Source organism: Triticum urartu, chromosome 1A (assembly GCF_056163025.1).
Source record: "Triticum urartu cultivar PI428250 chromosome 1A, HENAU_Tu73, whole genome shotgun sequence".
NCBI classification, from domain to species: Eukaryota; Viridiplantae; Streptophyta; class Magnoliopsida; order Poales; family Poaceae; genus Triticum; species Triticum urartu.
The window spans coordinates 546,427,485-546,450,620 of record NC_141873.1 but is presented as its reverse complement, the minus strand read 5'-3'; the positions used below and the strand labels follow the sequence as shown (position 1 = coordinate 546,450,620).

General features: G+C 47.3%; 1 pseudogene; it reads left to right on the top strand.

Annotated features, from left to right (window-relative positions):
• Nucleotides 1-13,015: 13,015 nt before the first annotated feature.
• LOC125538437 (BTB/POZ and MATH domain-containing protein 2-like) lies at nucleotides 13,016-22,531 on the top strand (annotated as a pseudogene).
• Nucleotides 22,532-23,136: the final 605 nt, after the last annotated feature.

The window sequence follows — 23,136 nt, the reverse complement described above, 5'->3', positions numbered from 1 at the left end:
AGTTAGGGTGAGTGTGATGTATTTTATGGAAGTACCGTCTGTTACAAATTTGGCTATACAAACTAAAGTAGGAAAGTAGTTATCCATTACAAACCCATTTCCTTATAAAATAAGATCAAGTGTTTCCTTCCAGATGAACTATAAGAGAAGATGTTGCTCCACATCATTTCTCAAAATGGCAACCACAGAGAGTTGGAAATATTGTAACGTGAAAGCCTTGAGCATCACGCGTAGCATATTAGGAGGTAGTTAGAGGTGTTGTTTATCTTTCTATCCCTCCTTGTATATCTCTACGGTTGGACTGCTCAACCATTTGTAAGGCAATGAGATCCCCTCATCACAATCAATATATACTCGCGGGCTCCCATGTTTTGGGGGTTGAGAGGCTTCATCAATCCTAACATGGTATTCATAGCCATCTTCTTCCCCTACGTCTAGCTCTCCTCCGCAATAAGCCAACTGCAGCAAACCCACCTCCAGATCAAACCACCAGCCGCCATCTAGCCCTCCTCCATATCAAACCGAACCACCATATCTTCCTCTAGCGCAACTTCCTTCTCTGGCCTCAACAACAACACCTCCGAGCCCCTGAAGCCGCACCAACTATGTCCTATGGCACGCATAGACACGCTCTCAGATCACGGGAGCAGGTCTTCATGGCTACCTCGACCAGTCCATACCTGAACCCCCCAAAACAATCACATCAAAGAATTCTGAAGGTAAAGATCAAGTTCTTGCCAACCCTGCCTATAGCCATTGGCTGATCCAAGATCAAAAAATTGTTGCTTACCTCTTGCGCAATCTGTCCAAAGAAATCCTAGTCCAAGTTGCCTCGATGGAAATATCTCATGTGATCTGGACAGCCCTCTCCAATATGTTTGATGCCTAGTCAAAATCCCGCTCAAACAACATCCAGATTTCCCTGTCCAATGCTCACAAAGGCTCACAATCTGTTGCCACATTTTTTTTGGAAAAGGAGGATGACCCCCGGCCTCTACATCAGAGTACGTGATGCATGCAGCCAATCTGCTGCCACTTATTTAGGGTATATAAGATCTCTTTGAAACGATCTTGCAGCTGCAGGAAAACCCATAGGAGAGGCGGAGCTCATCTCATTCATCATTGCCGGCCTGCACATGGACTATCAGTCCATTGTCTCGGCCCTAGATGTGTGCACTAAGCTGGTCTCCGTTGATGAACTGTTCGTGATGGTGTCGAACTTTAACCAATGGTCGGGCTCTTCCATGGATCAGGCGCGGGTGGCTTCAAATCCTCGGCCAACATGGCTATGAGGAGTCGCAATGGCCGTGGCAAGGAAAACCTCGACGCGCCCAAGTACAACAATGATGGCGTGTATCGCGGTGGTGGTGGCAGCAATGGCGGCAACGGCTACCACAACAACAACTCCAACAGAAGTGGCCAAGGTGGCGGCCCCTTCTACCAGAACAACAATGGTGGCCATGGCCACACGTACAACAACAACCATGATCACCACCAAGGGCGTCCCTTCTACGACAACAATCAGGGGCGTCAACGTGGCTACGGCGGCGGCAACAACTTCCAAGGGTACAATGAGTATGAAGGAAAATGCAAAATTTGTAAAAAAAACTAATCATATAGCAGAAGATTGTCATTGGTGCTATGAAGAAAATCAGAAGAAGAAGATTGCAGCAGCCACGGACATGTCCTATGGAGTTGACACAAAGTAGTTTGTTGATACCGGTGCCAATGAACACATCACCTCCGACATGTATCGGTTGACTATGCATGAGAAGTATCATGGCCATGATCAGGTCAACACTGCAACAAATGGTCGAGGTATGATGATAAGTCATGTTAGTAATTCTATCATCAAAACTCCACATCGTGATATCCTCCTAAAAGATGTCTTACATGTTCCTTGTGCATCAAGACATCTTGTTTCCGTCCATCGTAATATCTTGATAATGGTGTCTTCATAAAATTTCACCCATATTTCTTTTTGATCAAGGATCATGCAACGAGGAAGGTGCTAAATCATGGTAGATGCATTGATATGTTTTTTTGGAAAAGGAGGAGGACCCCCGGCCTCTGCATCTGGATGATGCATGCAACCATTTTATTAATTATTCACACAAGACCTTACAAAATCATACAACAATAAGACTGAAGCAACCGTCTAGGCAACAAAAGTGTCGCTACTCCTATCCAAGAGATGAAGGGATGCTGATAGTCTGGCCTAGTACCAAACAGACCTCGCAACCAAACCTAACATCTAAGACCTGAGGTCCCATCCAGGACGCCTGCCAGGTATGGGTCACCTACTAGTCCGGCGCACTCTTCAACCAGAACGCTTGCCGGGTCTGAGGCCGCCGCAGCCACCTGCGACCAATCCATCTTCAGAGTTGTACTGCTGCATCTACGTTGCTCGGTCTAGCTGCCGTCGACGCCACCACGACGCCAGACCGCGTCACCCTCCTGCGCGAGTCCATCTCCGCGCATCGGACGCAGAGTCACCACAGCGCCATGCCGCCGAGACCCGCCGCCATCAATGGGTGAGATGCCGCACCGCTCCACCAAAGAATCCGTCCTCAGATCCTGCATCCAGCTGGTGCTCAAAAAACGATGCCCCCATGAGGGAAAACGACGCCCCAAAAGCACCACCATTGTCCGATCCGGAAACTCCAAATCAAGGTTTTCACCCAGAGCAGCGCAAGCAAGCACTACTAGGAAAAAGCCTAGCAGCAGCGTGGGTTTTGGGCCTCTCAGTAGCGCGGGGACCGGCGCTACTAATAAGGCGCTACAACTAACGTATAGCAGTAGCGCCTGTTGTCCCAAGCTACTGATATACATGAATAGCTGTAGCGCTCTTTAGAAAAGGGCGCTGCTGATATTATCTGCAGCGCTGTTTACTGGGAAGCGCTACTGGTAAGCCGGCGCTATTGCTAAAATTTCCCCCCTCGCTACTACTAGTTTTATTAATTTTTTCCCTGCATATTTGTTTTATATTTGAATAGGCTTTATACAATAATCTTTAGCATATCATACACATACAAATGTAATCATAGCATATACATACAATTAGTCTCATCAAATCATGTCATCATCATAATCATCATCCAACACAAAGTGGTCTCTCGTCATCATCTCGAAAATAGCGATACAAGTCTCGATTACTTGCAAATACATCGTCATCCATGTAAACAATGATATACGCGAGAAGAGCTATCACTTTGAGTACATGAGTTCGTATCCCTCTCTCGCATTAGCGTGAACCTAAACTAACTACTGCCTGTCGCTCGGAAACCGGAAACCGGTACACCTGGGCCTGACACTCCGGCCACTTGTCGTATATATACTCCTGGCGTAGCACTTCTTCGCCATCTATGATCTATGCACCTGCATCATCACATGAGTCGATGATATGCAACATATATAGTTGAGCAACAGAAAGAGACAGACTTGGCAAAAATAGAAACAACATATCATAAGCATAAATAACAAAGTTCATCGTACCCCAAAATTCCCTCACTAGAGTGATTTTCGCTAGTCGAGGAGGAGGACGGCTGTGGAACAATGGTTCCTTCAGCTCCATTATCGTCGCCTTCCCCACGTCCACCTTCTGGTCGCTGATGGTGTACAATATGGTGCACGGGGTTTCGTCGGCCTGCAAAGAAAAGTCTGCGACGTGAGACATCCAAAAGGCAATGAAAACGGGAGATTATACATTTATATTGAAGGGGGCCAGTGTGACAGATACCGTGAGGGAGTCGAGCTCAGCCAAAGAAGAAGCACCACCGAGCACGTCCGATGCGGGAGCCGGTGCGGGAGCAGGTGCTGGTGCAACGCTAGTCGAGCTGCTCCCCAAGAAGTCAGCGAGGGGAAAGTCCTCTGCATTTTTTTCTAGATTTTGCCTTGTCCAAGTGAAAACGTCCGTCACCAAGGAAGTAGACAATTCTGCAACCACCTGTTTTGCGGCAGCTACCGCTGTTGCGACTGTCTGAGATGATTTCTTCTCAACCGCAATCTCAACCTTCTTGTCGATGTTTTCTTCAGTTAACCTCCGTCTTTTCTTTCTCTCCTCTGTGGTCTCACGGTAGTACTTCTTCCACGTGGCGCCGTCTCCGACACCGTGCACGCGTCCATACGACGGTCGAGTATCCACGGGTTGTCGTTTCAATATGTTCAACGCCCGGTTGAATGGAGTGTCCCACTTGGGCCTCGCCAATGCCTCAGACGGCGAGTCGCTTTCGGCTGCAATCCGGTGCTGCTCTCTCTGCAAAAGGCACAAGGATCATTTACAAATATGACTAATGTGTGCAGTCGAATTAATCAGAAACTAAAATTACCAGCAGTCTCATGAACTCCGTAATGACCGGTTTTGTCTCGTAAACCTTCTTCACTGGGTCCCAACGATGCCGGGCCCTGAGGACGTCACGCTCCTGCGGGACGGTGAAATCTGCCAAGGGGTCTGGGATGCCCAGACTCGCGGCTTCCGCGTCCTCCTTGGCCCATTTGGACCTCTTTCCGCCGTAACCACGGCTTCCGAGGTGGTGGCTCCCAATGTTCCTCTCTTGAAGCCCCTTCATGTACTTAGACTTTTTTTGACAGCTTCGGCCTCACAAGCCTCCTTGAATATTTGAAACTGCTCTTCCATGATTGTCGGATTATCCTTTACAATCTCGGAGTAGGGTTCCTTCTTGTCGATGATCTTTGCTTTCACTCGATTTTTCCAGGCGGCCAACGCGTCGCTAAACTTGGTCATGGCGTGTTTGTTTATCTTCTTCATTGCCGGGTCCTCATCTGGATCTTCATAATCCTTCTCATTCCGGCCCGGGAACAAGAATATCTGGTGAAACTTCTTTATGAGGGAGCTCCTCATATTTTCTATCTTCTGTGGTTTCTCATCGTTGATGGTGGCGGTTGTCCGTACGATGCAGCCTATTTGATTGCCATAGCATCGACGCGCTTCCTCGGGCGCCTTTGGCTCAAAATTGCCGTCGTCCACCTCCGTGACCACCAATCTAGTAGTCCTGAGTTTGTTAGAAAGTCGTTGCCTCTTTGCTTTCGGTTCTACACCGGCTCCGCTCCCCGAGGCAGCGCCGGTCTCAGTCTGAGCGCCGGTCTCGATGCCGGTCTGAGTCTCAGCGTCGGTCTCAGTCTCAGCACCGGTCTGCGTGTCGGTCTCAGTCCCCGATGCCATCGGTGGGCCCAGCAACAACATCGGTTGATCGTCGGCAAGGCTAAAAAATTCGTCTGCCGCCCGGTAGACGTCGTCGCAATCACTAGAACCCTGTCCTTCATTGTTGCTAGCCATGCTTCCTATGATTAAATCTAGTCAATTAATTCTAGACCTAATAAAGTGAATAATGACATAAAAAGGCCTATTGTTTTGCAGGAATGTTGACTCCTTCCTGGTGCGGCAAATCCCGGGCACTTGATATGTCCTAGTTTGTAGCACAAGTCATGCCGAAATTCACGGAAAATTTCGGCATGACCTTTGCTAAAAAGTGGACAAATCGAGAACCTGAAATTTGCCGGAACATAAATGAATCAACATTCCGACAAAACATAGGCCACTCAGCATCATTCCCTGGAAACAACAAAGTCACTTGGCCATAATCGAACAACTTCAATGAAAAGATATAACATGAGCAAACACTATTGAGGAATTTGCATATAACATGGCCACTTCAATGAAAAGATATAATCAACAATAATGGAATATGCAAATGAACATCAATGACATATATCATATAAAAACAGTCTTGTTTTTTGTTTACATAGCAACAATTAGTTTGACCAAGTTTTTGAAAAGAAAAACAATTTTGTTTTTTGTTTATAGCTAAATGCCATAGCTACTGTTTTTATTTATAGCTAAATACTTTTGTTTATTGTCTAAAGCTAAAAGTTTAGGAACTCCATTTTCTCTAACCCTTCTGACCTCACCAAAATTTCCACAGCAAGACCTTAGTACCTACACTCAATTTCTTCAAAAATATGCAGGTCCATAGTCCAAATAATTCAAATTTCATTTGAATGAAATTTGGGACAAATTCAGGTCTGTAGTCCAAATATTTTTTATAGCTAAGTGTTTTTTGTTTATAGCCTCTGTTAATTTAAATCTAAATGCTACTATTATTTATATACCCTCTATTAGTTTAAAGCTAAATGGAATTACAGTTTAGGCATTTTCATAAAAATTGCCCTAGCTAATTTCCTAAAAAATTGCTAATCATTTTTCCTAAATGCTATAAAATGCCTACTGCCCTAAAAAAATCTAGGGTTCATATGAACACCTAGGGTTCATATGAACACAATGTCAACATATATATGAATTGCCCTAGCAGAGAGAGAGAGAGGAGGGTAGGGGACAGGAGAGGCAGAGCCTTACGGTCGGCGGTGAGGGCAGGCTCTGGCTTGGGCGGCGGCGGTGAGGTCGAGGGCGGCGGCGGTGAGCTTGAGGGAGGTGACGATGAGGTCGACGATGGCCTCGGGCGGCGGCTGTGAGGTCGAGGGCGGCCTCGGGCGGCGGTAGTGTGGTCGAAGTCGGCGGGCGGTGGCGGTGTGGTCGAAGGCGGCCTCGGGCGGTGGCGGTGTGGCGAAGGCGGCAGGGCGACGGCGGTGATGGAGCAGTTGGGGGACAGGAGGGCCGGGAGTAGAGAGGGGGGAAAGGACTTAGCGAAATTTTGAGCCCGGACTGCCGGGATTTGAGTCAAACTAGCAGTAGCGCGTTTTGCCGAAACGCGCTATAGCTAAGATAGCTATAGCGTGTTCCAAAGAAACGCGCTACAGCTATTCCTTTCTGTTTTATTTTTCCTTTTCTTTTGTTTTCTTTACATTTTCTTTTTTTCATTTCTCCTTTTTCTATTTCTTTCATTTTCATTTACTTTTTTACTTATTTTTCTATTTATTTTCTTTTTCATAGCAGTAGCACTCTACAGCATAAACGCGCTGCTACAAAGTTTTTAGCAGTAGCGTGCTTCTGGATGAACCGCTACTACTATTCCTAGCCTACCGGCATTAGTGAGGGAATTTTAGTAGTAGCGCTTTTCTGTGGAGACGCGCTACTGCTAAAACAATGGTTGTAGCGTGATTTTGTAACAAGCGCTACTACTAACTGTATACCTCTGTGTATAAGTTTTGACCAACGCTACTGCTATACCTCTGTGTATAAGGTTTTCCCTAGTAGTGAAGTCGACAGAAACTGCAGAGGCGATGTCTTCAACAAGATAACGACGCAAAAACGCCGCCATCGCCTGCCATGACCCGAGTCATAGCACGGTTTTCACCGGCAGCCCCGTCTCCTCACTGTATGCCGGGACTGGATGCGAGAATCCACAACCATCTAGCCGACCACCTCTGGCGAAGAAGATGGCCACCACCTCCACGCCAAGGGCTGGAGCCCCCGACGTCCCCGTGTCGCGTGCCTAGTCCAGAGGCCGCTTGCCGCGCCGGAACAAAGGATGCGCACGACGGCTCGAGGAACCACCATCCAGATCCAAATGGGATCCAGATCGGACACCCTAACCGCCGACATGATCTCTTCGTCGCCGCCACCAGCACGACAACCATGGTCGCCACCGGCCTGCGCCATCGCCCTTGGATCGGCCGGAGTGGGTCGCCGCCACCCAGATCCGGTCGCCGGCCGAGGAAGATTGCCGCCGCCGCCGCTGCGGCCCGCGGGCTTAGCCTGCGATGCCCTCGGCGGCGGCGGCGGGAGGAGAGGGAGGCTCGGCGGGGAGGATTTTGTGGAGGGATTGCCATGTTCAGGCCGTTTCAATTTTGTGATGGTCATTGTGGATAAGTTGTCTCATTACGCTCATTTTGTGGGTTTGTCACATCCATTTTATACATCTGGAGTGGCAGCTTGGTTACCGAATGAGCGTAATTGGGGACAAGCTATGTTTCAAGAGGGAGGAAATGTTAGCGACACCACACCTACAGAGAAGGGCTCAAGCCAGGTCAGCCAAGACCCAGTCAACCTTCCTAGCTCCTTCACTGACGCTGGGCCCAGGAAGAGGATCTCGCTACGCTGGAGAGGAGTGGGCCACAGCCGCTGTTAAATAGGCTATTTCATCCCTGTCACTTGGGGGTGCCACTTCTACGGAAGTACAACAGTTATCTTGCTTATAACTCTCCATATGCAATCTTATAATTTTTGCTAGTATTCAGATTTTGCCCCATAAAGAGTGTTTCAATACATGGTGACTCACAACAAGTTTCCTACTACATTACTCGAAGGGCCGGTGGCCGAATTATATTAGATAGGAAGAGAAGTACATAGTACAGTCGGGAAGCAGTCTAGGCGGACTAGAGCTGGGTCCCAACACAAAATTAGGCGTTCGCCGGCAGGTCGCAGATGCAACCTGCAGCCCGCCACATTGTAATGTCTTCCTTAATCAACTCCAGCACCCTGTCTACGGTGCTGGTGACATTATCAAAAATTCTCGCGTTTCTCTCCTTCCATATCCTCCAGTGTATCAGGATAGCGATCGTGTCGAAATTCCTCCGTGACGGTTTCGGGATCGCCACCCTCACCTTCAGCCACCAGTCTTCCATCGTGCCAAACTGCTCGCTGGGCACCTGGAAATCAGCCCCCGTCCATGTCCTGAAGCTCCGCCAGAGCTGCTGTGTAAATCTGCAATTTACAAATAAATGTGAGCAGTTTTCCGGCTCCTGCACACAAAGGGGGCATATGCCGTTGGATGGCCAGCCCCTTCGCTCAAGATTGTCTGTCGTGAGACACTTCCGGTGGACCGCCAACCACATAAAGAACTTGCATCTTGGAGGTGCCTTGGATTTCCATATTGGTCGGGAGCAGGCAAACCGGGTGTTGCCCATGAAAAAGAGTTGGTATGCACTCTGAACGGAGAACTGGCCGTCCGAAGTGAGCTTCCATACAAGGCGATCCCGGGAGTCCGGAGCCAGGGTTGTTTCCTGAACCAAGTCCCAAATTTGAAGGTATTGTGCTATGGCAACGAGGGAGATCCCTCCAGTGATGTCCCTAATCCAACATCTGTTGTGGAGAGCCTCTCTGACCGGTCTGCCCTTGTCCCTGACAAAAGAGTAGAGGGCTGGCGCCATGGTCGCAATTGAGCGTCTGTTCAGAAGCCAATTGTCGGTCCAAAACTTAGCCCTCGCTCCATCTCCCAAAGTCATACGACAAGCAGCATCAAAAATGGCCTGCACTTCCTTTTCCGTGCTATCCGGAAGCCAATGCCACGGCCGCTCTTCCAAGTCCCTCCTCAGCCATGACCATTTGCAGCGCAGGGCCATCCCAAAGCACTTAAGGTTAATGATCCCTAGTCCTCCAAATTCCCTTGGCATGCAAACCCTTGCCCAAGGCATGAGGCAGTGCCCCCACTAACCTGTTCTTCTCCTTTCCAAACGAACCCTCTGCATTTTCTGTTGATGATTTTAATGGCCCACATCGGGAGTGGTAGCACAGCCATAAAATGGATCGGCAGCGCCATCAGCACCGATCGTGTAAGGGAGAGGCGGCCCGCCGTGGCTAGCATCTTCGGCTTCCACCCTTTGAGTTTTCCGAAGAACTTGTCGATTAGGGGCATCAGATCATGGCGCCTAAGCCTGAAGATAGACAGTGGCAAGCCCAAGTACTGAATCGGGAATTGTTGTCGTCTGCATTGGAAGTGTCCCTCAACTGTCATGGCAAGGTCGTCTTCACAGCGGATGCACGTGATCGTGCTTTTGTGAAGGTTGATCCGTAGCCCTGACGCCTCCCCAAATAACTTTAGGATTTCCGATATAACCCGCAGGTCCGAGGGCACTGGTCTGAAGAACATAACTGCATCGTCAGCGAATATTGATGTCCTAGGCACCTTTCTTTGACATCCCAAATCAGAGAGTAATTTCTGTTGTGCTGCCCACTGTAGTATGCAATGGATGGTGTCCATGGTCGGGATGAAAAGAGCTGGCGAAAGGGGGTCTCCTTGACGGACTCCCTGACCGAGAGCAAAGGCCTCCGAGAGCTCACCATTGATGAGTACGGAGGAGGAGGCCGTGGATAAAAGCCCGCAGATCTAGGCGCACCACCTCGATCCAAAGCCCCTTTTTCTCAAAACCTCCAGGAGGAATTCCCAAGATAAAGTATCGAAGGCTTTAGAAATATCTATTTTCATGAGAACTGATGGTAGCTTCTTACGGTGTAGCAGCTTAGCAGTGTTGCGCACAAATTTGAAGTTCTCGTGGATGTTGCGTCTGCTGACGAAAGCACTCTGAGCCTGCGATATGAGGGCCGGTAACAGAGGGGCCAGCCGAACAGCTAAAACCTTGGCGAAAATCTTCGCTGCACCATGGATGAGGTTAATCGGCCTGAAATCGCTGACGTCCAGAGAATCATTCTTTTTAGGCAGCAACGTGAGAATGGAGCTGTTCAGGTCTCCAAAAGAGGTGAACCGTCCCTCATACAGTGCCTTCATGACGGCCATGAAGTCTGCAGCGATGATCTCCCAGCAAACCTTGAAGAACATGCCTGTGAAGCCGTCCGGCCCCGGCGCCCTATCGGATGGCATATCCTGAATGACCCGCTTGACTTCTTCCTCAGTGAATGGGGCTTCCAAGGCACGTGCCTGCTCCGCGGACAGTTGCTGCAGATCAAGCACATCCAGGTTGATAGAGTGTCCACGTTTGGTCGGCTTTCCCATCAGGTTACCAAAGAACTCCCTTGCAAGGCCCAACTTGTCCTCAATTGATGTGACCGTCCTGTCGCCCGTTTTCAGATATGGGATAAGGTGCTTCCTGCGGCGACCATTAGCCTTCATATGAAAATATTTGGAGCTGGCATCACCCTCCCGTAGATCCCTCACCCTTGCTCTCTGCCTTAACCGCACCCTTTCCAGGGAAGCATACGCCAGGCACTGTATTTTCCAACTCAGAACCTCTGCCTGTTTGCAGGAACTAGTGCATTTTTGTTGAGTAACTAATGGGAAGGGGCTCGCGCGGTTTACCAAAACGAACATCTTCATTGAAATACAAGACATGCACGCATGGACTTTATTTATTACCTAGGAACATGTATGCATCGAAACGTTATCTAACAAAGATTGGTGCAATAGCAACGTTTACACACGCCAACACACTTACCTCCCATGAATCCTTCGGCCTTGCAGACACTTATGCAATGGTTTCGCTCACGCCTCTCACACATTGTCCTTTAAAATCTTTGCTCGGTGTAGAGCACACCATCGGCGGAATATCCTCTTGTGCTACCCCTTGTTTCTCTATACATTGCCTCGGCGTAGCTGCATGAACCGCCTCTTGGTTCTCTGCATAAAAAGATAAAGTGAATTTTGGTGTGACAAAGAGTCAACCACGAGTAACTCTGTATATTATAGGATACCAAATTTAAATGTTTATTGCTTAATAAAATTGAACCGAATGTCTTTTTTTCCTTTATATATATGCTATGGACTTTTTAGTGAGTGGAGAGACACATGTTTTTCCGGAAGGAAAAGAGATACACTTATCTTTCAAGAAACAATAAAATAAAATAAAAGGACACACATATATCACATTATCAATATACCCAATATACAATTTACTGAAGATTAAGCAAATGATGGAAATCACATCCCAAATTATGTAAACTTTCTAATAAAATCCAAACTAGGATCCTATCATATGGTGCGAAGTCATATAAGATGGCTATGAACTCATCTAGTTCACTATATGTTTATTTCTCCTTCTAGTTCTAGTGGGAGGGTTTCAGGGTTAGGGAGGTGGTACCATGGTTGTGGCCTACAAGCAAGAATAGGAGAAGAAAACACCGGCTGCCATGGCAGAGAATGGTATAGGGCAACACGCAAGATGATGAAAATTTCAATGATATGGCAACACAAATAAGAGGAGCCGTATGGAGCGGCATGTCGAAAAAGTATTGCATGAGCACAGAAAATAAGGCTTCTTTTGGATTTCGCATAAAAATAACAAAGAAAATAAAAAACATGTACCATCCATATATTTGTGCACAAACTCCAGAGGCACGTATTTTGAGGGATTGTTCATGATGTTAGACGCACCTGTGGCTACAAGAAGTAAGATAAGGACGACCACAGAAGGATTCGGGGAGAAACCCATCATAGTATATATTGAAGGATCAAAGAGATTAATGTGGATCGTAAGATACATGGAACTCGAAAATGATTCATGCTTGTATATTTGTAACAGCACACAGTTATGTTGTCTGTTCTATGGGCGGCACATAGATTTGTAAACTGGTATTGTAATTGATGCCCAAATATAGGAAGCCTATCCAACACCTTCTACACTTGGGGTGTGGGCACCTTTTATATGTGATGGGTCTATGTCATTATTTATCTTTATTATCTTCTGTTTGTTCTTAAGGTAGATACGTAAGATAAGGGTCAGTTTTGGAACATTTTTCATTTTCCCACAGGTGGACCTCATAATACCCAAAGGACAACAATGCTATATAACAGTGCCATGTGATAAAGTGGTGACTTGCGTGCCAACTAATGCTTTAAATTTTGACTAGTAGAGGAAGGTCAATCTAAATACTCCCTCCGTCCGGAAATACTTGTCGAAGAAATGCATAAAAATAGATGTATCTAGAATTAAAATACGTCTAGATACATTCATTTCTCCGACAAGTATTTTCGGATAGAGAGAGTACAAGCATACTTTTTCTTTGACAGGCAAATACCAGCATATATTTTTTTGAAACTGAAATACAAGCATACTGGCATAGTAGAGGGAGGTCAGAGATGTAATTTTGAGCTGTTATATTAACTTAAAAAAATCGAACACGGGCTGTGCGCCGTGTGCTCACGGAAGCCCATCTAAGCCCAAAAACGAACTTCTTCCCGTGACCATCACCCTACCTCACGCGGAGCACTTCTTCACGCCGCCGCATTCCCCTGATTTGTTTTGCTGCTGCTGCCGCCCTGCTCTCACTCTCCTCTTCTGCTCCGCCGGCAAGCAGAGGCAGCGTTGCTCTTTGCCTGGGAGTCGGCCCCGACCCTCGAACCGGGCCCTGGGCTGTCTAGCGACCGCAATGGCAGATCGGTGTAAGCTTTCTGCTGCCATTGTATCCGATTCTGTGGAAAGGTCGTACTTGCTCAAGGTAGACGGGTACTCGAGCGCCAAGGAGCGATTCAAGACCGGCGAGTGCCTGGCTTCTCCCCTTCTCAGCTTCAAAGGGCACGACTGGATTCTGAGGTATTACCCCAACGGTGGTAGATCGGAAATCGGTGATTCTGCCCGTTACGTATCCCTGGTTGCTGAATGTTCTGATGCTATTGATGACCTACCAAGACCACCCATTGATCTGCGTGATAGAGATGGGGAACCAGAACCGCCATACGTCGTCAGCACCATCTATTCATGGCCAGGGTGCCCTACTTTGTCTGGCGGCCTCAGTTCATATTATCGCTTCCTCATAGATAAGGCGGAGCTGGAGCAATCAGGTGATATAATAGATGACTGTTTCAGCATTATGTGTGTTCTTACTTAATGTAGGGTAGGAACCCTAGGGGCCGATCTTTCACGAAAGGAGCGGATCCCGTCCAAGAACGCGAAGAACACAAGGGAAAAACGAGGGAAAACACAAGCGAAAACACGAGAGAATCACTCAACCAACAAGAATAGATCACACATGCGCCAGATCGATGAACACAAAGGTGAGATACAAGATCCAAAGTCAACAACGGACGATACAAAGGTAGCCGGTCTTCTCCGTGAGGAGGTCTTGATGTTCTTCTCCAAAAGGAGGTCTTGAATCCAAGGGGATCTTCTTCGAAGAGGCCGCGGTCTCTCACAAGGAGTAGATCCGATGTGGATGAGCAAAGCTCTATCTCTAAGTATGAGCTAAACCAACGCTAACCCTCAAATGGTGGAGGTGGAGGAGTATATATAGTCTAGGGCCGCGAAGGGGTAAGTGAGGGCGAAGGGATACATGGGCTCGGCCCGATACACTGTGCACAGACAGGCGTCGGACGTCCGACGGGTACCGGATGTCCGGTAGCTCACGAGGGTCCGGTCGTCCGGTACTTGTCGGACGTCCGGCGTTTTGGCTCGGGTGACGTGGCGCCGGATTTCCGGAGACGGTCGGACGTCCGGTCGCTCGAGTGTGTCGAACGTCCGGGACTTGTCGGACGTCCGCTCATTTGGCTCGGGTGCGGGATTGCCGGTCGTTCGGTCCGGGCCGGTCGTCCGGTGGGTCTTCAGGCGTCAGACGTCCGGTCCCGACCGGTCGTCAGGTGGCTGGAACTTCTTCCGTAGCTCTTCTTCTCGTTCCTCGCGCTTGGTGTCCTCGCCTTCTTGTCCATGGTCTTCCTCTTGGTTCCTGGTCATGCATAGCACACATGTTTGAGGTAGTAGCCATGTCTCACGTATGGAAAGTGATGGTATGGAAAGTGATGGTTCGAAGAGGAGCGAGTTCACCTTGTGTCCAATGGTGTATAGATGAGGTCTCGTCTTATGTTCTCTTAGGGCTTGGAGAGTAGTCGGAGTGTACATGGGGGTGAACATGGGATGCTCCGCATCATCTCCCCCCCCCCCCTCCCTTGGGAAAGATCCAACCTCGGATCGTGATCCTCATCACCATGGAAACGGTAGTCGTGGATGGACTTGTAGTTGGACGGAGTTGAAGACATTGTGCAATCCAAGTACTCCAAGGTGTCGCCGGAGTGGTATACATGCAAGAAGAGCAAACACAAATGACACTCGGAAATACAATGGTTAACGCACACAAGGTGTCCATCAAATAAACATGAGTTCGTCCAATGGAATTTTTCATGAAGATGCATGATATGCTTATCCAAATGATGTAAAATGACATGTAAAGCATTCATGGGAGCAAAATCATTCATTGTGCACACAAATGTATTGTGGATGTGATCAATGAAACCACGGTGCAAAATGATGTCATAGTGAGACGGTTTATCAATAGCATGAATATGGTAATGAATGCTCAATGTGATGTGATCATGCAATTGATGGTAGGCAATAAGATCATGAAGTATGAATATGCCATCAAGGTATATCACAACAAATTTGCTAATGAAATGCACAAGCTCATATACCATGGATGACATGGGAATACAAGATGCAACAAGGCAATCATGATGTGAGTCAATCCATGCATAAGATGCAAATTTGTCATGTGTATGATATGTCCATCGAGCATGACATGTGTGAACACAATCAACAAATATGGAGGTGTTGGTATACCAATGCTCGATGTCGTGGCATGAGTGGAGGTTTGAAGGTGCATCCAATAAATCCGAGCGCTCCTTAACTTGAAGGTCCATGGGTTTCATCTCCAATGTCGGTCCTCCATCCAATAGATGTAACATGTAGACAAGAAGAAGGAAACAACAATGAAAGAGTGACCCATCCAATATGCATATTTGAGGATGGCTCAAAGGGAAGGAGTTCACCTTTAGGAGATTCTCGCAAATGTTGGTGTTGCACATCGTGTATGCCTTCACATGACCAAATTGTGTCATGACGGTATCGCCTTGTGAATCCTTCAACATGAAAGAACATGACAAACACTCGGAAAAACAAATGAGGTTAGCGGAAAACATATCATTCGTGCGGTAAAATACCCAACAAGTGTATGCATCATGCTCATCATAAGAAAGGATAAGGGAGCATTTCATAGTATGGAGGCATATGACGCGAGAACAACCAAATACAATAGGCGTAATCAAGCAAGCATGCATCACAAGTAAGGTGTCCAAGTTTCCACGATCAATAAGCATAGGTGCAACAATTGGAGGCAAGCGACAATGAACAAAATATATCATGTGAGAGGCATGAACATATACGTCATCAACCCAAGAAAGCAAGTAAGAATGGAACATAGGTGATGCGACAAAGCAAGCAATCATGTGAATCAAGGTAAGCAAGCTAGTAGTGCGAAGATGCAACGTACTAGAAGGAATCATGTCAAGTATGTCATGTGTGCAAATAGTGGTCATGAATAATGCACAAGACATATCACAAGCATGAACGCAAGATATGAGAAAAATAGCATCAATAGCATGAGGCACATGATAAACATGGCAATAGCAACAAGGATCTCTACCAAGCATGCAAATACACATAGGAGTAGAATAATGGTGAATCATGGGTAGATGCAAGTAAGGGTCAAAATTGCATGGCAAAGGTATAGAAGTAAGCATAGCATGCAAAGTGAACACGGGAAAATGAGCATGAAGCGACAAGCGGTATATAACACATAACCGTGTGAGAGCCAAGTGAGAGAGATGCGCGTAGGCGTTGCGCGAAGAGAACGGTGGGAAGGATACTTCATGGGATCCCAAGTCGTCTTTGATCTCAAGAGCTCGTTTCGTCAACTCTTGGAATTGAGAGGTTGGCGAGTATACGTGAGTACCTACACAAAACAAGGACAAAAGAAAAATTGTGTGTGCATAGTAGATGTACACATCATCCATCATGAGGCGCACGTACTTGTGTTGGTTAGCACAAAATATCCAATGCTCAAATAAATGAGATGCGTGATATAGAAACATGTCATCCATCATGAGAGGTTTGTTGTTATGTATAGCATAATGGAGACTCAAATTGTGTAATGCATCACAATAAATATGTAGAGCGTTGTTGTTCATGGAATGCATATGGTGCAAGCAAATATAGGAATCATGCAATGTATGGAATGCGTCAAAATCTCCTAATACGCATGAGGAAACTATGGGGGTCTCCGCATGATCATTAGTGGAAACATCACACGGAGAATATTGACAACATCCAAAACAAAGCATATGTGGAACATTGTGATCATGGCATGGCATAGTAGATGAATTGCGCAAATCATGTAAAGGAAGCATGGCAATATCATCACAAGAAAAACAAAAGCCAATGACCATCATCTCGTCATCTATGATGTAAGTGCAAATGGGATTTATGTGAATGGGGCATGCATAGTCACTATGTTGAGATTGAAATGATGCAATATGGGATATCTCACTCATAGCATATGACAAGTTCAAAGGATTGGCAAACATGATGTGACCAATAGAATTTTCACATGATATCCTATGGAGCATAGCATCACAACTAGGCAAATCAACATACTCATCATCATATTTATCATAAATAGGTGAGTCATGACATGAAGAAGCCGCACTAGCATGAAGCATGGGTATAGGTGTGTCAACACGATGCAAGCAATCATTCGTGAAATAGTCCACTAGTGGGACAAGAGAAGCAACATCACCTATGTTACCTTTGGAGCATCGCTCATGTGTTGTAGGTGAGGTGTCGAAGACCGAGTCGTGGTCATCTTCATCTTGATGGAACCATGTGGGGGGTGCATCATCGTCCACCATGGCCATCGTCATCTCCATTGGAGGTATGGACTTGTCGAGGATAGGCGCGTCGTCATGTAGGAGACCTAGCACCAAAGAAGAAAACACACTAGGAGTTGAGGTTAAGTCGTTAGAAATCAAAGTGGCCTCACATGCCGTGTCAACTACCTCGCTCACTAAGTGTTGTGGCTCACTCACTCCCTCTCGGATGCTCTCACTCATATGGTTAGTGAAGTCACTCAAATGGCTCTCAACCTCACATAGGATGTGTGGCATGCTCTCAAGTGTGGGGCTAGTGGTGTCACACTCATCCTCTCATAGGAAATGCTCTCAATGTCACGTGTGGTGGAGTCACTCATGTCACTCATGTGGTGGTGGCTCTCCTCACATGGCAATTGGGGCATCTCGTCACATGTCGTTGTCGGAGAGATGTTGGTGCAAATGTCTCCATGCTCAGTCATGTCGTGGTCGTAGCCGTGGATGAAGGCCGAAGATGGCACATCATCACTCCTCGAAGACCAAAGATAAGGTCTCATGAGCGGTCTCGTAGCTTGACTCGGAGTATGAGTCCAATATTGGCGCCGTCTTCATGTTGTTGAAGAGGTCCGTGCTCGTCGCCGTGGTCGAAGAGGATGGCCCTTGATCGACCTTCTTGTCGCCGTCTTGTTTTTGGAGGCCCAAATGATGTGGCACCTTGTAGCTCGTCTCCATGACCGAAGGGAAATTCCCATGCTCGGCCATCTTCCTTGAGGGGCTTCCGAAGATGTAAGTGTCTCCCTCACGCGTAGTTGGTCGCCTTGTAGTTGAAGATGTCGATGTAGGCGAACTCACGGGAAGTAGGCGAAGATGTCGTACGTCCAAAGGCGAAGATGCCTTGATAGCACTTGGCGAAGATGCCGAAGTGGTTGGTGTAGCCGTAGCTCCGTCTTGGTGGTGCTCGTCTCGCGGTCTTTTCTTGTGCTCATGAAGTTTGGACTTGGCGTGAAGTAGGGCTTGTTGGGACTTGTAGGAAGGCGCATCTCGAGCATCTTCATGTTGATGGTGGTGTTGTCGCACTTGAGCTTGTAGTAGATGTCGTTCGTCGTCGTCGTGCACATGTTGCTTGGAGGTGACTTGCCCTTCATGACGAGGTGGATCACGAACGTGATGGTGGTCGCCATGGAGATGTGGACGTGGACGTCTTGCGCTTGTGTCACTTGGGCGCTCCGAAGAGGATTGATGTGCTTGCCGCCGCCTTGAAGATGACGAAGGGGAAGTAGACTTGATCAAGGCCGAATCTCCTCCATCCTTGCATCTTGCTCCTCCTTTTATGCGGAAAGCTTGTTGTCGATGTAGTCCCTTTTCCTCGCTTCGGAGTGACGAATGTCGATGGAGAGGTTCTCGATGCGCTCTCGTAGTCTTGATTGTGCGCCTTGCATTTGTCGTTGTAGATCGAAGATTGACGCTTTGGTGATGTAGTTGTTCACGCCGTCGTTGTTGTGGAAGACCGGAGATGAAATGCCTTGCCTATCCATCACAAGATTCGAGCCAATATGAGTGGAGAAAGAGAAGAACGAATACCAAATGTACCTTGACCGAAGTTGAAAGTGGATCAATGATCACCCCAATATGGACAAGGAAATAGCACAATTGGTACCAATTCTTGTCGGTTTCTCACACCTACACAAGTAAGGCTTATGGTGGAGCTCGGTGAGGATAGTGGCACAAAAATTTAATGTAAAATGTTAGCAAGAGTCAATAATGTTGAAAGAGATTCACAAATTCGCAAGTGTAACAAGTAGACCAATAGCAATATGTGGCACACGGAAACACACACACGGGTAGATAAATGGGGTCGTGCAACCAAGGATGAGCACAAAATGTGGAATCCACGGAAAACGCTCGTGTTGCACAACTCAAGAGAGACGCTAGCACGATTGCTCACTAGGCGGATACGACACTTGTGCACAACATATAAGATGCAAAATGTAACAACTTCTATCCCAAGTATGCTATGTATGTATGGTTCCCGGTGTTTGATCCAAGATGATCGGATATGACAATCTTATGCAATGTGGTGGATGCTATGGCTATTGCTTACAAGCTTCTTTGCTCTTTCTCTTTTGCTTAAAAGCTTATTCTTTATATTTATATATATATATCCACTTTGCGAAATGCACAAACTAAGATAGTAATTGTGTATATGCGGGAACAAACATGAGGCACACGAGATGATATGATACCAATATGATATGGTATGTATGCAATGTATGGTGTAGATCACTAATGTGCACAAGTAACGTTGCCGACAATACTCAAATGGCTAGTCTCGATAGGCAAGTAACGCAAAATGGGCTAGGGGTTATCAATGCAATGGCAAGGGAATATACAATGGAGGGATACCACGATACCAAGATGATATGGAGGTTACCGTCCGTGTCGATGATGAGTTGCGGTGATCTTGATGGAGATACCAAGATGATGGAGACTCGTCCCTAAGTAGCCGAAACACCTTAGGAAACGGAAAGACCACAACTCAAAATCTCAAGGACAAAAGTCAAATGGTGGTAGCGGAATGCGGTGGTGGTTGCGGAAGCTCAAAGGGATTGTGGAAATGCAATGATGGGTTGTGGAGTACGCAATGCGGAAGTGGAGGGAAGGTGGTGGACTATACACGGTGTCGGAGTTGGAAGCACGGTCCCTAAGTAGCCGAAACACCTTAGGAGACACAACTCACAACACAAACAAAATTGGGTTAAGCTGGGGGGGGGCGGAAGTGTATAGTGGTCAAGCCTATGCGGAAGTGGTGGTGGTGGTTGATGAAGAAGTAACCGTCCCTAAGTAGTCTAGACACCTTAGGAGACTCAAATCACTCCTCAAGAAACCACATATGCATTGGGGATCAATATGGATTAGGTTGCGGAAGTCGGTGCCAGTGTAGCGGATGATGTGGTGGAAGCCCTAGGCAAAGATGCCAAAATTGTCAAAATTTGATGGAGTCAAATGGTGATGGTAGTATTTTTGTGGGAAGGGGGATGTCAGGAGCTTTCCAACGAGCTAAAGAACGCGAAAATCGGACTCCAGATGAATTAGTTATGGCCGAAACAAAAATCAGCCGAAGTTGATATCTACAGGTGGCGGATGTCCGGAAAAACGGTCGTCCGGTCGCCGGACGTCCGGATGGGTCGGAAATCCGCTGATTCTGCTCGGGTTAGGGGGTTCCGGTCGTCCGGTAAGGTCGGACGTCCGGTGGTTCCTGCGGCTCCGGACGTCCGGTAAGGTGACGGCCGTCCGGTGTATCGGGGTCAACTCCAGATCCGAGATTCGGGACGCGATTTTGGGAGGAATTTGGGGATTTTGGGGTCAAAATTGATGAGATTTCGTGGATGAAAGATGGGGAAACTTGGGGAGATGCTAGATCCACTTGAAACCAAGCAAATCCATGGATCAAAATCAACAAAACATCATCAAACCAACAAATCACAAAAAAAATTGGGGCTATTTTTTGTGGGAATTTTCGAATTTAGGACGAAATCAAGCAAAAGAAGGCTAGAAAACGGTGGGGGAGGCTCTGAAATCGTGATCAACGTGGCTCATGATACCAAGATGATGTAGGGTAGGAACCCTAGGGGCCGATCTTTCACGAAAGGAGCGGATCCCGTCCAAGAACGCAAAGAACACGGGGGAAAACGAGGGAAAACACAAGAGGAAACACGAGAGAATCACTCAACCAACAAGAATAGATCACACATGCGCTAGATCGATGAACACAAAGGTGAGATACAAGATCCAAAGTCAACAACGGACGATACAAAGATAGCCGGTCTTCTCCGTGAGGAGGTCTTGATGTTCTTCTCCAAAAGGAGGTCTTGAATCCAAGGGGATCTTCTCCGAAGAGGCCGCGGTCTCTCACAAGGAGTAGATCCGATGTGGATGAGCGAAGCTCTATCTCTAAGTATGAGCTAAACCAACGCTAACCCTCAAATGGTGGAGGTGGAGGAGTATATATAGTCTAGGGCCATGAAGGGATAAGTGAGGGCGAAGGGATACATGGGCTCGGCCCGATACACTGTGCACAGACATGCGTCGGACGTCCGACGGGTACCGGACGTCCGGTGGCTCACGAGGGTCCGGTCGTCCGGTACTTGTCGGACGTTCGGCGTTTTGGCTCGGTTGACGTGGCGTCGGATTTCCGGAGACGGTCGGACGTCCGGTCGCTAGAGTGTGTCGAACGTCCAGGACTTGTCGGACGTCCGCTCGTTTGGCCCGGGTGCGGGATTGTCGGTCGTCCGGTGGGTCTTCAGGCGTCGGACGTCCGGTCCCGACCGGACGTCCGGTGGCTGGAGCTTCTTCCGTAGCTCTTCTTCTCGTTCCTCCTGCTTGGTGTCCTCGCCTTCTTGTCCATGGTCTTCCTCTTGGTTTCTGGTCATGCATAGCACACATGTTTGAAGTAGTAGCCATGTCTCACGTATGAAAAGTGATGGTTCGAAGAGGAGCGAGTTCACCTTGTGTCCAATGGTGTATAGATGAGGTCTCGTCTTATGTTCTCTTAGGGCTTAAAGAGTAGTCGGAGTGTACGTGGGATGCTCCGCATCATTACTCTCAGTGAAGAGACTATGGATGACCGTTTTGTTGTGGTTCCTCCAAGCAACCTGCACCTGCATTTCGCTGACCTGCTAGAGAGCATGGATGGAGCGGACGTGACCTTTCATGTCGCCGGACGGATGTTCTCGGCCCATAGGCTCATTCTCGCCGCGAGGTCACCTGTTTTCAGGGCGGAGCTCCTTGGAGCCATGAAGGAGAAAGCCGGCGGTCCCATTGAAATCCATGACATGGAAGCTAATGTGTTCAAGTGCTTGCTCCATTTCATATACACCGACTCACTGCCTGATCTTCAAATGGCTAGCAACCAAGGTGAAGCACATCTAGATGTGATGATGGCTAGCCACCTACTCGTGGCAGCAGACAGGTACAATATCGAGAGGCTGAAACTGATATGCAAGCACAAGTTATGCAGCCACATTGATGCCGACATGGCGGCGACCAGTTTGGTGTTAGCTGAGCAGCATTGCTGCAATGGACTCAAGGAAGCCTGTCTACAGTTCCTTGCTTCTCCTTCCAATTTGGAGGCGGTGATGACAAGTGATGGCTAGAAGCATCTCAAAAGCAGTTGCCCATCTGCCCTAAAGGAGTTGATTGCTAGGCTCCTGCCGCCTAACATGAAAGCTGCCAAGGATATTGTCATGGCACTTTAGTAGTGTCACGCATGATGACCACATCTAAATTAATTATCTATGCACGTCTCAGATTAGTTTTCTACTCCCTCCGTTCCCAAATATAAGTCTTTCTAGAGATTTCAACAAGTAACTACATATGAAGTAAAATGAGTGAATCTACACTCTAAAATATGTCTACATACATCCGTATGTCGTAGTCCATTTGAAATGCCTAAAAAGACTTATATTTAAGAAGGGAGGGAGTATATATGGTTGGATGTGTGCCTTAGTAGAAGAAAAAGAAAAACCTGCTATCTATGTTTGTTGTTGACTCTGCAGTTTCATGTTCTGTGCGGTCTGTATCGAACTCTAATTTCTCTTCTAGGGCTTAAATGAAATTGAACGCCGTGCATGTGGCCACTTTGTTCGAAAGAGAACTATCTATTTACATCCATATTGCAAGTAGAATGAGATTGATTGGGTGACCCCTATGTTTTCTTTATGCTGAAATGCATGAATGTCAAAAGAGGGATTTCTGCTTGGTTCAGTTTTGTTATGTTCTGCAAGGGCTTACTCTATGTGGAGTTTAACTTTGCCTGATCTCATATATAGAGATTGCACTCCTCTAGTTCTGCTTCCCTATT